This window comes from Lithobates pipiens, unplaced genomic scaffold (assembly GCF_037356315.1).
Source record: "Lithobates pipiens isolate NorthernLeopardFrog02 unplaced genomic scaffold, aLitPip1_a1.2 Scaffold_22, whole genome shotgun sequence".
Classification (NCBI taxonomy): domain Eukaryota; kingdom Metazoa; phylum Chordata; class Amphibia; order Anura; family Ranidae; genus Lithobates; species Lithobates pipiens.
Genome location: NW_027507784.1, coordinates 229,371,631 through 229,388,500, shown reverse-complemented (window position 1 = coordinate 229,388,500; position 16,870 = coordinate 229,371,631).

Sequence of the window (16,870 nt, the reverse complement as noted above, 5' to 3'; positions counted from 1 at the left end):
CCCTAAACACTATAGTCAGCCGCTCCCTTTATCTGTGGTCACTATATCACTCTAAATTCAGATTGCTACCAAGCAGACCCCGGTTGGCCTCCTTTCTGGGAGATAGGAGATTCCCCCTGGCATTCGAGTCCCCCGGCTCTTTTAGCTGGTGGATTCGGAAGTCGCTGGTCACCCTCCGAGCTCTCTGCAATGATAGCCCACGCTTTACATCCTTTTTGCAGCTCCAGAGGAGTCACGAGATTCCGAGGGGGGAATTCTTTAAATACCTACAAATTCGCCATTTTTTCCAAACACACTATTGTGTAGCTAGTGACCCCTCTAGGGTGCAATTTGAATCACTATGTTATCGACACTCCAGAGATAGAGGCACTATTTCTACGATATGTAAGCTCCTATTAGAAGCTCAGTTACCTGAGAAATCTAGAGCCATGGGATTGTGGGAAGCAGACCTGTCCACCGAATTCTCTCAAGAGGATTGGCAGGACATGCTCCGGAATATGCATAGATGTTCCCGTTCCATGGCTATTAAGGACACGGTAGTGAAATTACACACACGTTGGTACCTCACCCCAGAGAGGGTACATAAATTTTTTCCTTCGGTCTCTGGCGGGTGCTTTAGGGGTTGCCCGGAGCCTGGCACACTACTCCATACATTCTGGAGCTGTCCCCTACTTCAACCTGTCTGGGATCGAGCCTCGACCTTAGTTACCACCATCGTGGGGGCTAACGTTGAATTGACGGCTGCACACTGTCTACTTTTTGCCTCCCTCCCGGGGACTACCAGATCCTCCCAGAGATTGATTAATACCCTATTTAGCGCCATTCAATGGGCGGTGGCGTTACATTGGCGCTCACCCTCGGTTCCCTGGTCTCAGGTAATTCGAAGGATGGAGTCTATCCGTCTTATGGAACGGATCCACCATACGCTACTGGACTCTATGCACATTCACACTGCCAAGTGGGCCACATGGCCGATCGGATTGGGGGCGGAGGGGTTGGTACTCCCTCCCCTTCCCCCGCAGGTGGATCTCTGAGGTGAGATGGCACTGGGCCTGGTTTTTGGGACATAGCAGTCTTACAGACCCTGACCTGGTTACCTAGTCCACCAAATCTCCGCACATCCTCTATTTTCTGAGATTGGTCATATACCAGTCGTTATGGGGCTGAAGTTTATGAAAGAAGGGATTTTTTTTCTTTTCTCTGCTACGGTCAGTTGTTGTTATTATTGTAAATTTAGTTTGTTTTTACCTTAACCTACACAGTCACCCTTATGCCCCGTACACACGAGCGGACTTTTCAACATCCAAAGTCCGAAGGACCGAGTCCGTCAGACTATCCGATCGTGTGTGGGCTGCAACGGACTTTTGATTCGCCAAAGTCTGACGGACTTTAGAAATGAAGCATGCTTCAAATTTTCCCGAAGGAACTCCGCCGGACCCGGTCCCCTTCGAAAACTCCGCTCGTGTGTGTGCTACTCCGACGGACTAAAACCGACGCTAGGGCAGCTATTGGCTACTGGCTATGAACTTCCTTATTCGAGTCGGGTCGTACGTCATCACGTTCGAATCCGTCGGAGTTTAGTGTGATCGTGTGTGGCCAAGTCCGTTCGGCCGAAAAGTCTGTCAGAACTCCGTCGGAACTCCGGCGGAACTCCGGCGGAACTCCTTTGGAAGTCTGTCGGACATAAGTCCTCTCGTGTGTACGGGGCATAAGTGTCTTAGCATGGTACTTCTAGAACAGTTACACACGGCCTCTCTGATGAAATTTTACGTTTCACTAGCTCTATAGCGCTGTTCTATTTTTTTTGTTTGTTTTCTCTTGATATTGTTCCTCATTATTTCATCTGAGCTTTACTGTAACACTGTACAATGCTACTGCAAGTCGTGTATATGTGCACTACTGTGTATTCTGTTTCTCACCCAATAAAAACGTTTGTATTAAAAAAACTGGTTGAGTTCCGACTCCAATCCTGACCAAAAAATGAGGACATCGTCAAGGTAACAATGCCATGATATAATTTTAAACATCTTGAAAAAACATAATTTTCCCACCCCCCAGGTACAGGTTGGCATACAATGGGGCAAACTTAGTCCCCATCATAACCCCCTGCACCTGGAGGTAGTGGGAGAACCAAAAAGAAAAACATTGTGCTTCAAAATAAAACTGAGTAGTTCAAGCACAAACATGCTGTACCTAGAAAAAGATGGACCTTGTGCATTTAGATGAGCTTGTATCACCTCAATACCTCTTTCATGAGGAATAGCATTATAGAGACTCTCAAGGGCTACTAGTCAAGTATTAGGGGAAAGCGAAATCCCCTCAATGGTTTTTAGTAAATCTATAGTATCCTTGATATATGAGAAGAGTGAGGTAACATAAGGCTGAAGATAACTATCTACTAAAGAGCTTGCGTTTTCGGTCAAACTGGAACAACCAGAAATAATTGGGCATCCAGGGGGTTCTGTAAGGGACGTATGTATTTTTGGTATAGCATAAAATGTAGGGATCTTTGGATCCCTAACATTCAGAAAATTCCAAGTCCTTTGGTTGATGATTCCATGTTGATAGGCTTTAAGGATAATGGTGTAATACTGTGTGCAGAAATGATCAATTACCATTTTTGATATTGGTCGATACCAATCTCTATTAAGCAGAATGTTTTTACACATAGTCACATATTGGGATACATCCATAATGACCAAATTTACGCCTTTATCAGCTGGTTTGATTACTATTTCAGAATTAGATTGGAGTGATTTAATAGCTTCTTTTTGTTGTGTGGTAAGATTGGTAGACCGTGAGAAAGAAAAATTTGAGTCTTCGATGGCTTGAGTGGTTTGCTGAACAAATGCCCAAATATTAGGATTGGTGTTTAGAAGTGGAAACAACCTTCATTAAGGTTTGAAGGACTGAGGGGAGGGGAAAGGACATGCCAGCGATTGACAAACCCGGTGGGGACACAAACCAGGAGTCATCGTCACTGATATGTCCTTCATCCCATAATTCCATCAGGTCCTCCAAAGCTTGATGTTCTTCAATATTTTCCCGAATGTTAGGGATAATATTAGGCGAATGTGATTCTGTTGTAGGTTTATCAAAGATAACTCTATAAAGAAGCCTATGTGCAAAAAGGTGCAGATCTTTAATAAGGTGGAATTTATCCACTTGAGAATCAAAACAAAAAGTTAGGCCCAATTTAAGAACTTGTGTTTCTTCTTCTGTTAAAGCATGGGAGGATAAATTAATAATAGAAAATTCTTGATCACTAGATTCACGATCTGAAGCAATTGAAGGAGACTCTACATTGGAACAGATTCCTGATCCTTCACTAAAAAAAATGTGCTACCCTGATGTCCGCAAGGTAGGGGTGTTCCTAAAGGGGAAACAATGATATCAGCATTGTTTACCTAAAGCCGCGTACACACGATCAAACAATCTGGTGGAAAAGTCTGGTGGACTCAAGTCCGCCGGACAATCCACCCGTGTGTGGGCTCCGGTGGACTTTTTTTACCCAAAAGTCCGGCGGACTAAGAAAGTAGTTTTGCATCTAAATATACAGCTATGTGTGTGCTTGTCCGCCATACTTTTGATATGAACGGACTTTTCCCGCCCGGAAAAAAGACCGCTCATTTTGAGCGTGGCTCCAGGTAGCCGGGACCTGGTATGTCACTGGCCCCATCACCTGGTATGGACTTAAAGGGGAATCCCTATGCCGAAAAAACGGCGTGGGGTCCCCCTCTAGGTCCATGTCAGACCCTTATCCGAGCACGCTACCCGGCCAGTCAGGAAAGGGGGTGGGGACGAGCGAGCGCCCCCCCCTCCTGAGCCGTACCAGGCCGCGTGCCCTCAACATGGGGGGTGCTTTGGGGAAGGGGGGCCGCACGCCCCCCCCCACCCCAAAGCACCTCGTCCCCATGTTGATGAGGTCAAAGGCCTCTTCCCGACAACCCTGGCTGTTGGTTTTTGGAGTCTGTGGGCGGGGGGCTTATCGGAATCCGGGAGCCCCCTTTAATAAGGGGACCCCGGATACCGGCCCCCCACCCTATGTGAATGAGTATGGGGTACAATGTACCCCTACCCATTCACCTGTGAAGAAAACGTAAAAAAAACACAACACACAAGGTTTAAAAATAATTTATTGCACTACTCTGGGGGTCTTCCGTCTTGGGAGGTCTTTTCGCCGGACTCCTCCACTATCTTCTGCTAGCTCTTTTACTAGCGGAGGAGCCTGGCTTTCTTCTTCGTCTGACTTCGGGGGTCTTGTCCCCCTCTTCGGTTCTTCTTGCCGGGCCTCCGCGCCTTCTTCTTGCTATTTTACAAGCGGTGGCCCGGTCTTCTGTCGCAGGTCTCGTCGCTGTTGCCGTCTTCTGTTCTTCTCTTCTTCTCTTCTTGAGCTGTTGCCTCGTTCCAGAGGATGCTGGGACTGTGACATCATAATGGGCAGGGACATCATCCGGCGATGTCCCTATATAAGTCGCTGCACATCGCGTGCCTGTCATTGTGGCCAGAGACAGCGACGAGGCAATAGCTCAAGAAGAGAAGAAGAGAAGAACAGAAGACAGCGACGAGACCGGCGATAGAAGACCGGGCCACCACTTGTAAAAGAACGAGAAGGAGGCGCGGAGGCCCGGCAAGAACAACCGAAGAGGGGGACAAGACCCCTGAAGTCAGAAGAAGACCCCCGGGCGGCGACGAAGAAGAAAGCCGGGCTCCTCTGTTAGTAAAAGACCTAGCAGAAGATAGTGGAGGACTCCGGCGAGAAGACCCCCAAGACGGAAGACCCCCGGAGCAGTGCAATAAATTATTTTTAAACCTTGTGTGTTGTGTTTTTTTTTTTACGTTTTCTTCACAGGTGAATGGGTAGGGGTACATTGTACCCCATACTCATTCACATAGGGTGGGGGGCCAGTGTCCGGGGACCCCCATCAACATGGGGACAAGGTGCTTCGGGGTGGGGGGGCCATGCGGCCCCCCCTTCTCCAAAGCACTCCCCCATGTTGAGGGCACGGGGCCTGGTACGGCTCAGGAGGGGGGGCGCTCGTCCCCACCCCCTTTCCTGACTGGCCGGGGGACCCCTACGCTGTTTTTTTCGGCGTAGGGATTCCCCTTTACCAGGTGACTCAAAGTACCATGTGTGGGCAGGTATCTCGTTCGGAAAAGTCCGGCGGTTTGTCTGCCAGACTAAGTCCGCCGTACAGTCTGATATGTGTGTACGCGGCATTAGTGATAGTGTTAGGGTGCAAAGAAGAAACAGTGACTGAAGTGGAACCCATAGTCTGAGTGGCCATGAGTTGAGGGTCACGAGAAACAGTGGGTGGTGGGTGAAACATAGTAGAAGGGCATGGAGGTGCCTGTTTAGGATGCACTGACTGTGGCCGACGAGGTAAAGAGGTGCCCAAGTGATGTTGTAGTGATTCTGTTGAAGCGGCATCAGAGTTGCCCTTACTTTTTTTACGAAGTCTGTCATCTGAGAGATCGCGATAGATGGTTGACTAACTAGAAGTAAGGGAAGAAGAAGACAAATTGGGTATATTTTCATCATTTTTGGTGTTACGTTGATGTGTGGGCCTAGAGGATCTGGTGTTGGTATTTTGAGCCCACTTATAGGCAAAGCCGTTATTGTGGGCGCTATTGTCATGTAAGAATGTATTTTCCTTCATGCGGATAATGTCAGAAGTATAGCATTCTATATGTGCTTTAAAGAGGAAGTAAACCCTGATGAATTTACTTCCTCTTTCATTCCCTGCAAAGGTAAAGCATAATGGACTACTATGCATCGCATAGTAGTCCATTATGTGTCACTTACCTGACACAGGAGCCAGCGATGTTCACCGCTGTCCCCTGTAGTCTGGCGCATCCATCTTCACGATGGGTCTCGCTGCTCCACCGCTGTTATTTGGCGAAGCCGCTACTCCCACGCATGCGCACAGGAGCTGCCACACGCGGCATATTCGCTGTTGACGGTGGCGCGCTCATTGCGCCGCTGTCTACGGCACATGCGCCGTAGACAGCGGTGCCTGTCTTTCGGCAAATATCTCCTAAACCATGTAGATTTAGGAGATATTTCTTGGACCTACAGGCTTAATCTAGGCTTACCTGTAGGTCAAAGTGTGTTGTAAGGGTTTACAACCACTTTAAGTTTCATAGTTAGTAAGGTTGAATAAAGATACCAGTCCATCCAGTTCAACCTGAGTGAGTGTCTACCCCTATCCCTGTACATTGCACACTCACATTGATCCCTACACTCAAGGAGCTCACAATCTAAGATCCCCATTCATATACTAGGGCCAATTTTTGAACAGAAGCCAATTAACCTACCTGCATGTCTTTGGAGTGTGGGAGGAAACCAGAGTACCCGGAGGAAACCCACGCAGGCACAGGGAGAACATGCAAACTCCAGGCAGGTAGTGTCGTGGTTGGGATTTGAACCAGCGACCCTTTTTTACTGCTAGGTGAGAGTGCTAACCACTACACCATTGTGCCACCCTCTGTGCTATAAAAGTTCTTGTTCCTTTTTCTTGAATCTAGTACCTGTGATGATGAGACAATGATCATCATACCATTTATCCAATATAATCAATTCCTGATCATATTGAGTACAAAGTAGGGACATCATCCCAAGGAACAGGATTGCAGCTTTTCCTCCCACCTTTTTTTTTAACCACCTCAATACAGTGCACTTAAGCCTCATACACACTATCAGTGTTTCTGCTGAGTTTTTCCTTCAGGTTTACCAAAACCATGTAGTGCAAGGGCCTGCCCGATTGCATACAAATTAAAACTACTAAGGTTTGACCTCATATTATATGGTTTTGGTAAATCTGAAGGAAAAACTCAGCAGAAAAACTGATAGTGTGTATGGGGCTTTACACCCCCTTCCTGTCCAGACCAATTTTCAGCTTTCAGCGCTCTCACAGTTTGAATGACAATTACTCAGTCATGCAACACTGTACCCATATGAAACTTGCTTTCTTTTAGTGGTATTTAATCACTAGTGGGTTTTTTATTTATTGTGCTATAAATTAAAAAAAAAACTTACATTTTGTGAAAAAAATGCCTTTCCTTACAGACTCCATGGCAGCCAACGTGTGGGTTTAGTCCTGCCTCCATTACCCTATAGGATGACACTCCCATAAATCTTTGCTCCCTGCCAGGGGCCGTGTTCTTTTTTTGTCCTCCTCCAAAGGACCTAGCATGTGTCTTTTTTACCCTGAAGACTTGTGTTTTCTCCTGCGATGCGGACCATCCGAGCGACTCGGAGTCGCATGTTTCCAATAAGCTCTAGCTACTAGCAGAGTATGGAAGAGGCATATGGAAGAGGCGCTGAAGAGGTGTATTCCTGGTCACTGACAGGTTAAACCGCATTCTGGTCATTAGCCTAGCTACTAGCAGGTGACTATCGCCCCCCCCCCCCAGAAGTCCGGCATGTATTTGTGGCTTACCTTCGGCTGGTGTCCATGTGCAAGAGTGGTGAGTTCTGATGTCTGTCCATGGCAGCCATTCTCTGTTGTTTTGTGCCTGTTTTTTCCTTTTTCTCTGTGTTCTACACATACCTTTTGTACAGTGTGTCTGGCTAGCCTGGGGGCTGGTTTCCTTGCGTGCCAGCCACCCAGCTACTTCCTCGTTCACCGTGCGGTCATTCTGCGCATGCGCGGGGCCGGCGTGAGAACGAAGCTTGGTTCGCACATGTGCGTCACGGTCTTCGCGCATGCGCACTAGCATTTTGATGGTGCAATGACATCATTAAGGCGGCAGTTTTAAAAGAGGAAAACAGCTTGCAAGCCTCTGGGATGCTTGTAAAGCCTACAGTGCCATTCCTGAGTCCTGATTTCTTCAGCAAAAGGTATGAGTCTGTGGGGGAAAAGGCATACTACCTGTTTTTTCCTAGCTGTTCACTGTGTTTAATTGGGGCTACTTTTATTTCAGCCCTGATGGACCCTTCCAGAATTCTGGATTCTTCACCGCCTGCTAGTGGCCAGCCCTCTCGTAGCACGTATTTGGTTTCCCTGGGTTTACCTGCTGGGGGGGGAATGGTGGAACGTGTATGTTGTTCCGCTAACACTTGGTTTTTCCTTTTTTCAGCCCTTCTAGGTCTATCCAACACCAGAGTTCTCACAGAGGAAGTGATTCGTCAAAATCCCACCGCCGGCATTCCTCTTCCAGATCCAGATGCCATGGTTCTCCTGCGAGAACTAGTCACCGTAGCCAGGAACCATCCCGTCCTTCCACGGCTTGCTCCAGTCATGCAGCTGAAGGATTATGTTGGGGGTGTAGGACACATGTCCCTGCAGACAAGTCCCTTTGTGATGACTGCTATGTTAAGGCAACCAGCGAAAGGAGTGACTCTGACCAGCAACTGAAATCTCTGGTTGAGAAGTTAGTCAAGGACGGTCTAAAGAAATTGGAAGCCCCCCATTTGTCTCCCGTAGAGTCTCCAAGGTTTCCAGGAAGGGATGTTCAGGCCCAGAACATGTGGGATTCCTCTTTGCCTAGCCATCCATCCGCTGTCCTCTCAGATAGTGAATCTGAGGAGGAGGAGACTGGTTCTGGTTTAGATTTTTTTCTGCTCCCTCCTTTGGTCAAAGCCATCAAGGAAACGTTGAACTGGGAAGAGCCTGTAGTAGCTCCAGCAAAACAGAGAAAAAATTTTAAGCAACTAAAGAAGGAGCGTATTAGCTTCCCCTTCCTTTCAGAATTGGGGGAAGTGATCACGGATGAGTGGGGCAAAGTAGAGAAGAAGAATTCTCTTCTATCCAAAATTCAGAGGCTTTACCCTTTCAAGGAGGACGAAGTTAAGCAATTAGAATCTTCTCCTCTGGTTGATGCGGCAGTAATGAGATTGGTCAGATACGTGACCCTTCCCCTGGAGGATACAGTCTCTTTCAAGGACGCTCTGGATAGGAAGATAGATTCTGACCTGAAGAGGATCTATCTTACGGCTGGCCTATAAACCAGCTCTGGCCTTGGTGGCCTTATCTAGAGCAATGGAAGTCTGGTCTGATAATGTTGACGAGACACTCCGAAACGTCTCGGAAGATCTTGCCAAGAGTTCACCTATCCAGGAACTGAGGCTGGCTTTGGCTTTCTTGGGGGAGGCCTCGATTGACATTATTCGGCTGGTGGCTCGAGTTATACTGTCCTCCGTGACTGCCAAGCGTGCCCTGTGGCTCCGTCCTTGGCTAGCCGATCCTGCTTCTAAGCAGGTCTGGTGCCAGTTTCCCTTTGATGGTTCTTCTCTTTTGGGCAATAAACTGGATAGTGCTATAACTTGGGCCACTGGGGGTAAGTCAGGGTTTCTTCCCCAAGACAGGTGTCTATAGAGTCAAAGGAGATCGTTTCCAAGGAAGCAGAATCAAGACCGTGCCAGGGAAGTACGCAGTTATAGGCCTGGATGGGAATTTTCCAGATCTTGGAGGTCCAGACAAATGTCTCTCAAGAAGTCTGCAAAGAGCAGTTCGATGGGGAAAAAGGAACCAACCAAGTCCTTTTGAGATCAGACCCGCCCAGACGGTCTGGGTAGGAGCTTGTTTGCTCCATTTTCGGCACGTCTGGGTGGCCTCGATCCAGGATTTTTGGACCGTCAGGACGGTCTCTTCTGGGCACACTTGGACGTTCAGCAGTGTCCCTAAGCTCAAGTGTGTCCCCACGTCCATTCCCGTGTCAGAAGAAAAAAGGCAAATACTTTCAGCCTACATAAAATCTTTGTTGGATCAAGGCGCCGCTATTCCTGTCCCAAGCAACCAACGCGGCATGGGAATGTATTCCCCTCTTTTCTTGGTTCAGAAGAAGAACGGTGCATGGAGACCCGTAATAGACTTGACACATCTAAATCGCTTCATAAAAAAGGAGAGGTTCAAGAGGGAGACTCTGTCCACGATCCAACAGTCAGTGCAGCCAGGGTATTGGCTTGTCTCAATAGATCTCAAGGACGCCTATTTTCACGTCCCGGTGGCAACAGAGTTCCAACAATTTCTTTGGTTCTCCAAAGGCCAGCTTCACTTACAGTTTACATGCCTTCCCTTCGGTCTGTCAACTTCTCCACATACATTCTCAAAGGTCCTGCTGGTAGTCGTGGCATTATTAAGATTCAGGAAAATCCGGATTCATCACTACCTGGACGATCTGCTTCTTCTGGCTCAGGACAGAGATTGTCTCTTGGAACACAGGGATCAGACCATTTCAACCCTCAAGGAATTCGGGTGGCTCCTGAATCTGGAGAAAAGCCAATTATTACCTGCGCAGTCTCTCATGTTCCTTGGAGCACTTTTCGACACAGTAAGAGGTACCATCTCTCGGCCCGAAGAGAAGGTCGCAATAGTGCGGGACAGGGTTCACCTGGCTCTCTCTTCTTCTCATCTCAGCGCATTTCATTGTCATTCATTGTCATTGAGAGTACAGTCCATCTGTATCACTCAGGTCATGAGGGATTCCCTCCTCTGGTGGCTTCGTCGAGAGAACCTGCTAAATTGCCACTCCCTTCTTCCAATCAAGTGGATCACAGTGATGTCAGATGCCAGCAACAGAGGTTGGGGGGCGCATTGTCTGACAGAGGTGGCTTAGGGCATTTGGGACTTCCCCTCTCGGGGTATAGTGTCAAATGTTCTAGAGTTACGTGCAGCCTTTCTAGCCTTACTGGCTTTTCCACATCTGATAGTGGGAACATCCATAATCCTCAGGCTGGACAATACGACAGCGGTAGCCTATATAAGGAAGCAAGGGGGCACCAGAAGTCGGTCTCTGCTACGGGAAGTGGAACCAATCATGCATTGGGCCCAGAAGAATCTGGCCAACTTAACGGCAGCATATGTGCCTGGAGTTCTCAATGTCCAAGCAGACTTTCTCTCACGAGTCCACTTGCACAACAACAAGTGGGCTCTTCACAAGGATGTGTTTCAGTGGGTTCTAACCTTGGGGATTTCTCCAGAAGTGTATCTCTTCGCCTCCCGATACAACAGGAAGCTAACGAGGTTCTATTCGAGGTTCAGGGATCTGCGAGCCTATGGGATAGACGCCCTAACAGAACAGTGGTGGTTCCACAGGGTATACGCCTTCCCTCCAATCCCAATCATCTTCCAGTTCCTGAGGAGACTCAGATGGGAAAAGGTGGAGATAATAGCCATAATTCCTCATTGGCCCAACAGGCCTTGGTTTCCTCTCCTATCCCTCCTCAGCTTCCAGGATCCAGTTCCTCTTCTGTCCAGACGGGATCTGCTCTCCCAAGGCACGATTCTCCACCCATGTCCAGCTCACCTACATTTGAGGACCTGGTTCTTGAGAGGGGAAGGTTGGAAGCACTAGGATGTCCCAAGGAGGCTATTCCCACTCTCTTAAGTGCTAGAAGACAAAGCACTAATAAAGTGTATGAACAGATTTGGGCTAAGTTTGCATCCTATATGTCCTCCAGAACTAATTCATGTGGATCACCTGCCGTTCAAGACATTTTGAGTTTTCTACAAACAGGCCTGTACTTACCCCTGTCAGTTAGTTCCCTTCGAGTTCAATTGTCTGCTCTCTCTGCATTCACAGGAGTCTCGTTGGCCAAACATGCCTTTATTCAACAGTTTTTTAAAGGAGCAGTGAGACTGAGACCCCAGAGGAAACCCAGGTTCCCTAAATGGGACCTACCACTAGTTTTGGACTTTTTTTTTCCCATCTTGATAAGTCTCTTTCCATCAGAGAACTCACCATGAAAACTGCCTTTCTGGTGGCTGTCACCTCGGCGAAGAGGGTATCGGAGATTCAGGTTCTAGGAGCCAAAGAACCTTTATTAACCTTCTTCCCGGACAGGGTAGTTCTAGTTCCAATGTTGGGGTCAAACCCTAAGGTAACCTCGATTTTTCATGAGAATCAGGAGATCTCACTCCCCACCTTCAGGTCCACTGGATCCTCGGATGTTCATCCTCTCGATGTTGGTCGCTCCTTAAAGCTATACCTGGAAGTTACAGCTCCATTTCGTCAGTCGGATTATCTGTTCCTTCTGTTCTGTGGGAAGAACAAGGGCTTCCGTGCGTCAGTCAGATCAATTGCTGCATGGATAGTTCAAGCAATTCAGTGGGCATATAGAGAGAAGGGCTTGGCTCCTCCTCAGGCGGTAACTGCACATTCAACCAGAAGTCTTTCTACCTCGTGGGCGGCCTCACGCCATGTGGCTCCTGATGTTATCTGCAGGGCAGCTTTGTGGTCGTCAATCCATACCTTCATGACTCATTATTGTGTTGAGCCGGCGGCTCTATCTTCAGTTGACTTTGATGCTAGAGTTTTGTCGGTTGACAGTGTCAAATAAATCTTTGTTTATTCAGCTTTTTTTCCCACCCGGGTGTGTTTGGCGAGTTATTTTGCACACGTTGACTGCCATGGAGTCTGTCAGGAAAATAGAAAATTTATGTCAAAATACTTACCGTAATTTTTCTTTCCTGATGGAATCCATGGCAGCAGGAGTTCCCTCACAAATGGCTGGAGTAGGATAGTTACCGAACACGGCCTCTGGGAGGGAGCAAAGATTTATTATGGGAGTGTCGTCCTATAGGGTAATGGAGGCAGGACTAAACCCACACGTTGGCTGCCATGGAGTCTATCAGGAAAGGAAAATTACGGTAAGTATTTTGACATAAATTTTCAGTTTTTTATTTGTTTCTGTCATAAAATTTTGCTAATTGTTAATTTTTCTTCATAAATTTTGGCCAAAATGTATACTGCTACATATCTTTGGTAAAAATAACCCACATTAGTGTATATTATTTGGTCTTTGTGAAAGTTATAAAGTCTACAAATGGTGGTGCCAATCAGCGAAAATTTATCACATCTGATCAGGCCTTCAGTACATCAGGTGTATCTCATTTCTTGAGACATGTCAGGAAAGTACAAATACCCCCCAAATTACCCCTTTTTAGAAAGTAAACATTCCAAGGTATTAAGTAAGTAGCATGGTGAGTTTTTTTAAGTTGTCATTTTTTCCACAATTCTTTGCAAAATTAAGATTTTATTTATTAATTTTTTTACAAAATTGTCATATTATCAGGTTATTTCTCACACACAGCATATGCATACAACAAATTACACCCCAAAATACATTCTGCTACTCTTCCCGAGTATGGCGATGCCACATGTGTGAGACTTTTACACAGCCTGGCCACATATAGAGCACCAACATTTAAGTAGCACCTTCAGGCGTTCTACGAGCATAAATGACGCATCTCATTTCTCAACCACCTATTACACTTTTGAAGGCCCTGGAGCACCATAACAATGGAATTGCCCACAAAATTACCCCATTTTGTAAAGCAAACACCCCAACGTATAATCTATGAGGCATAGTGAGTCTTTTGAACGGTTCATTTTTTTCCAGAAGTTTTTGGAAAATGTGGAAAAAAATGAAAATGCTTTTTTTTTTTTTTTACACAAAGTTGTACATTTATAAGATATTTCTAACACATGTATATAGCAACAATTACACCCCAAAACACATCATGCTACTCTTCCTGAGTATGGCAATACCACATGTGTGATACTTTTACATAGTCTGGCCACATACAGAGGACCAACATTGAAGTAGTACCTCTGACACGTCTGCCCACGGATCTCTTGTCCTGGACACAAATCTCAGCACCTTCCGATTGAGACGGGAGGCCAGAATATCCACGTCTGGTGTGCCACACCACAGGCACAGTAGCCTGAACACCTCCGGATGCAATGCCCATTCTTCTGGGTCCAGCATCTGTCGACTCAGATAGTCCGCCTGCCGGTTCTCCACTTCCGGGATGTAAATGGCCGACAGGGCCAGTAAATGTCGCTCTGCCCACCAAAGTATATGAGCAACCTCCCGTGCGACGGCCGAGCTTCTTGTTCCTCCTTGGTGATTGACATATGCCACAGCCATGGCCTTGTCTGACTGGATCCTGATCGGACGCCCTCAAAGTTTTATTGACCATATGGAGAGGCATGATCGCTCTCAGTTTGAGCAGATTGATCGGCAACTTGGATTCCTTCGCCGACCAGAGGCCCTGGGTCGACTGAACTCCCAATACTCCACCCCAGTCAGATAGGCTGGCGTCCGTTGTGATCACCGTCCATTTCAGAGGAAAAAACGACTTCCCGGTCTGAAGTATCGGGGACCTCAGCCACCAGATCAGGGAATCCCTGACCAACAGAGATTTGTCCCATTTTGGTCAAAATCTCCTTCTGCAGGTGTGGAACTGGGCATATAGTACTGCCTTTAAGGAGACCACCATGAGTCCCAGGACTCGGATGCAGAAGCGTAGTGACAACCACTTGCTTCATCAGCAGTTTTACCGCAGCTTTGAGAGTCTGCAGCTTGTCTGAAGAGAGAAACACTCTCGCTTCCATGGAGTCCAGCAGCAAGCCTAGGTACTCCAAACGCTGAGTCGGTACGATCACCAACTTTTTTAGGGCCAACAGCCACCCAAATTCCTGCAGGGTCTGCATGGTGATCGCCACATCCTCCTCTAACTCAGAGGCGGAAGATGCTCTCAGGAGGAGATCGTCTAGGTATCCCACGTTGCCGTAGCAACACCAAAACAAGAGCAAATACCTTGGTAAAGACTAGATCCATTGCCTCCACCTTGGCAACAAACTAATTGAGGACCGCCAACAAAGCATCCAGAGGCACTCCACATTCTGCAGGTGAACCTGTTGCAATTGCCTGGATTTCGGGGGAAGAAACACCAGTTTCTGAAGCCATGCTGACCCTACCCTGTCTGCCACCTGATGGGGACTTAGGACGGTGATGGTCCCACCCTCCTAACTGCTGCTGGCTGAGGGTCTCTTTCTCGCAGGACTGGTTCCGCGCTGTCCAGCTAGTAGTGCCTGTGTTCCTTGTCAGCTCCCAGGTGCATAGGAGATCACACTATGTCATTCAGAGCTGCTGCTTAAGGCACTGAAACCAATATACTGCATGTTCAGGCTCAAAGAAAATGGCTGCCGAGCATCCAGTATAAGGACATAAAGCACAGGAAAAATTGCCGCCGGGCAATCTGCACCCACTTCCGGGATAGCTCTCTGCGGAAAGGGGCGTAGATTACGCCCCTTTCCGCAAGTGCCCGCCCCTTTCCGCAAGTGCCCCGCTGCCTGCTGGGAAACACACAGATCCCAGAGGCAGCGGGGACCGTCCTTATTGCGCAGCGCGACTCGCGCATGCGCAGTAGGGAACCGGGAAATGAAGCCGAAAGGCTCCATTTCCTGATTCCCATACCCAAGATGGCGGCGGCAGCACCCGAGAGACGATCTAGAGATCGGCTTCGGGTGCCGACATCGCAGGCGCGCTGGACAGGTAAGTGTCACTATTTTAAAAGTCAGCAGCTGCAGTATTTGTAGCTGCTGGCTTTTTAAAAAAAAAAAAAAACGCGGAGTCCCGGCGGACTCCCGCTTTAAGTGTATAATAATTGGTTTGTGTGATCACAGACATATGTACGCAAATGATCATGTACATACACTACCGTTCAAAAGTTTGGGGTCACCCAAACAATTTTGTGTTTTCCATGAAAAGTCACACTTATTCACCACCATACGTTGTGAAATGAATAGAAAATAGAGTCAAGACATTGACAAGGTTAGAAATAATGATTTGTATTTGAAATAACATTGTTTTTACATCAAACTTTGCTTTCGTCAAAGAATCCTCCTTTTGCAGCAATTACAGCATTGCACACCTTTGGCATTCTAGCTGTTAATTTATTGAGGTAAGCTGGAGAAATTGCACCCCACGCTTCTAGAAGCAGCTCCCACAAGTTGGATTGGTTGGATGGGCACTTCTGGCGTACCATACGGTCAAGCTGCTCCCACAACAGCTCAATGGGGTTCAGATCTGGTGACTGTGCTGGCCACTCCATTACCGATAGAATACCAGCTGCCTGCTTCTGCTGTAAATAGTTCTTGCACAATTTGGAGGTGTGTTTAGGGTCATTGTCCTGTTGTAGGATGAAATTGGCTCCAATCAAGCGCTGTCCACTGGGTATGGCATGGCGTTGCAAAATGGAGTGATAGCCTTCCTTATTCATTTATTTAATGAAGATGCCAGTTGGGGACCTGTGAGGCGTCTGTTTCTCAAACTAGAGACTCTAATGTGCTTATCTTCTTGCTTAGTTGTGCAACGCAGCCTCCCACTTCTTTTTCTACTCTGGTTAGAGCCTGTTTGTGCTGTCCTCTGAAGGGAGTAGTACACACCGTTGTAGGAAATCTTCAATTTCTTTGCAATTTCTCGCATGGAATAGCCTTAATTTCTAAGAACAAGAATAGACTGTCGAGTTTCAGATGAAAGTTCTCTTTTTCTGGCCATTTTGAGCGTTTAATTGACCCCACAAATGTGATGCTCCAGAAACTCAATCTGCTCACAGGAAGGTCAGTTTTGTAGCTTCTGGAAGGAGCTAGACTGTTTTTAGATGTGTGAACATGATTGCACAAGGGTTTGCTAATCATCAATTAGCCTTCTGAGCCAATGAGCAAACACATTGTACCATTAGAACACTGGAGTGATAGTTGCTGGAAATGGGCCTCTATACACCTATGTAGATATTGCACCAAAAACTAGACATTTGCAGTTAGAATAGTCATTTACCACATTAGCAATGTATAGAGTATATTTTTTTAAAGTTAGGACTAGTTTAAAGTTAGCTTCATTGAAAAGTACAGTGCTTTTCCTTCAAAAATAAGGACATTTCAATGTGACCCCAAACTTTTGAACGATAGTGTATGTGTGCAGGTGATCACGTACATATGTGTGCAGATAATCATTGGAACATGTGATTTTAGTGGGACATATGTGGGGACATGTGTTTTTTTATTTGGGGACATGTCTTTTTATTATTTGGGGACATGTGTGTTTTGGGGACATGTGTGGTGACGTGTATTGTGGGGA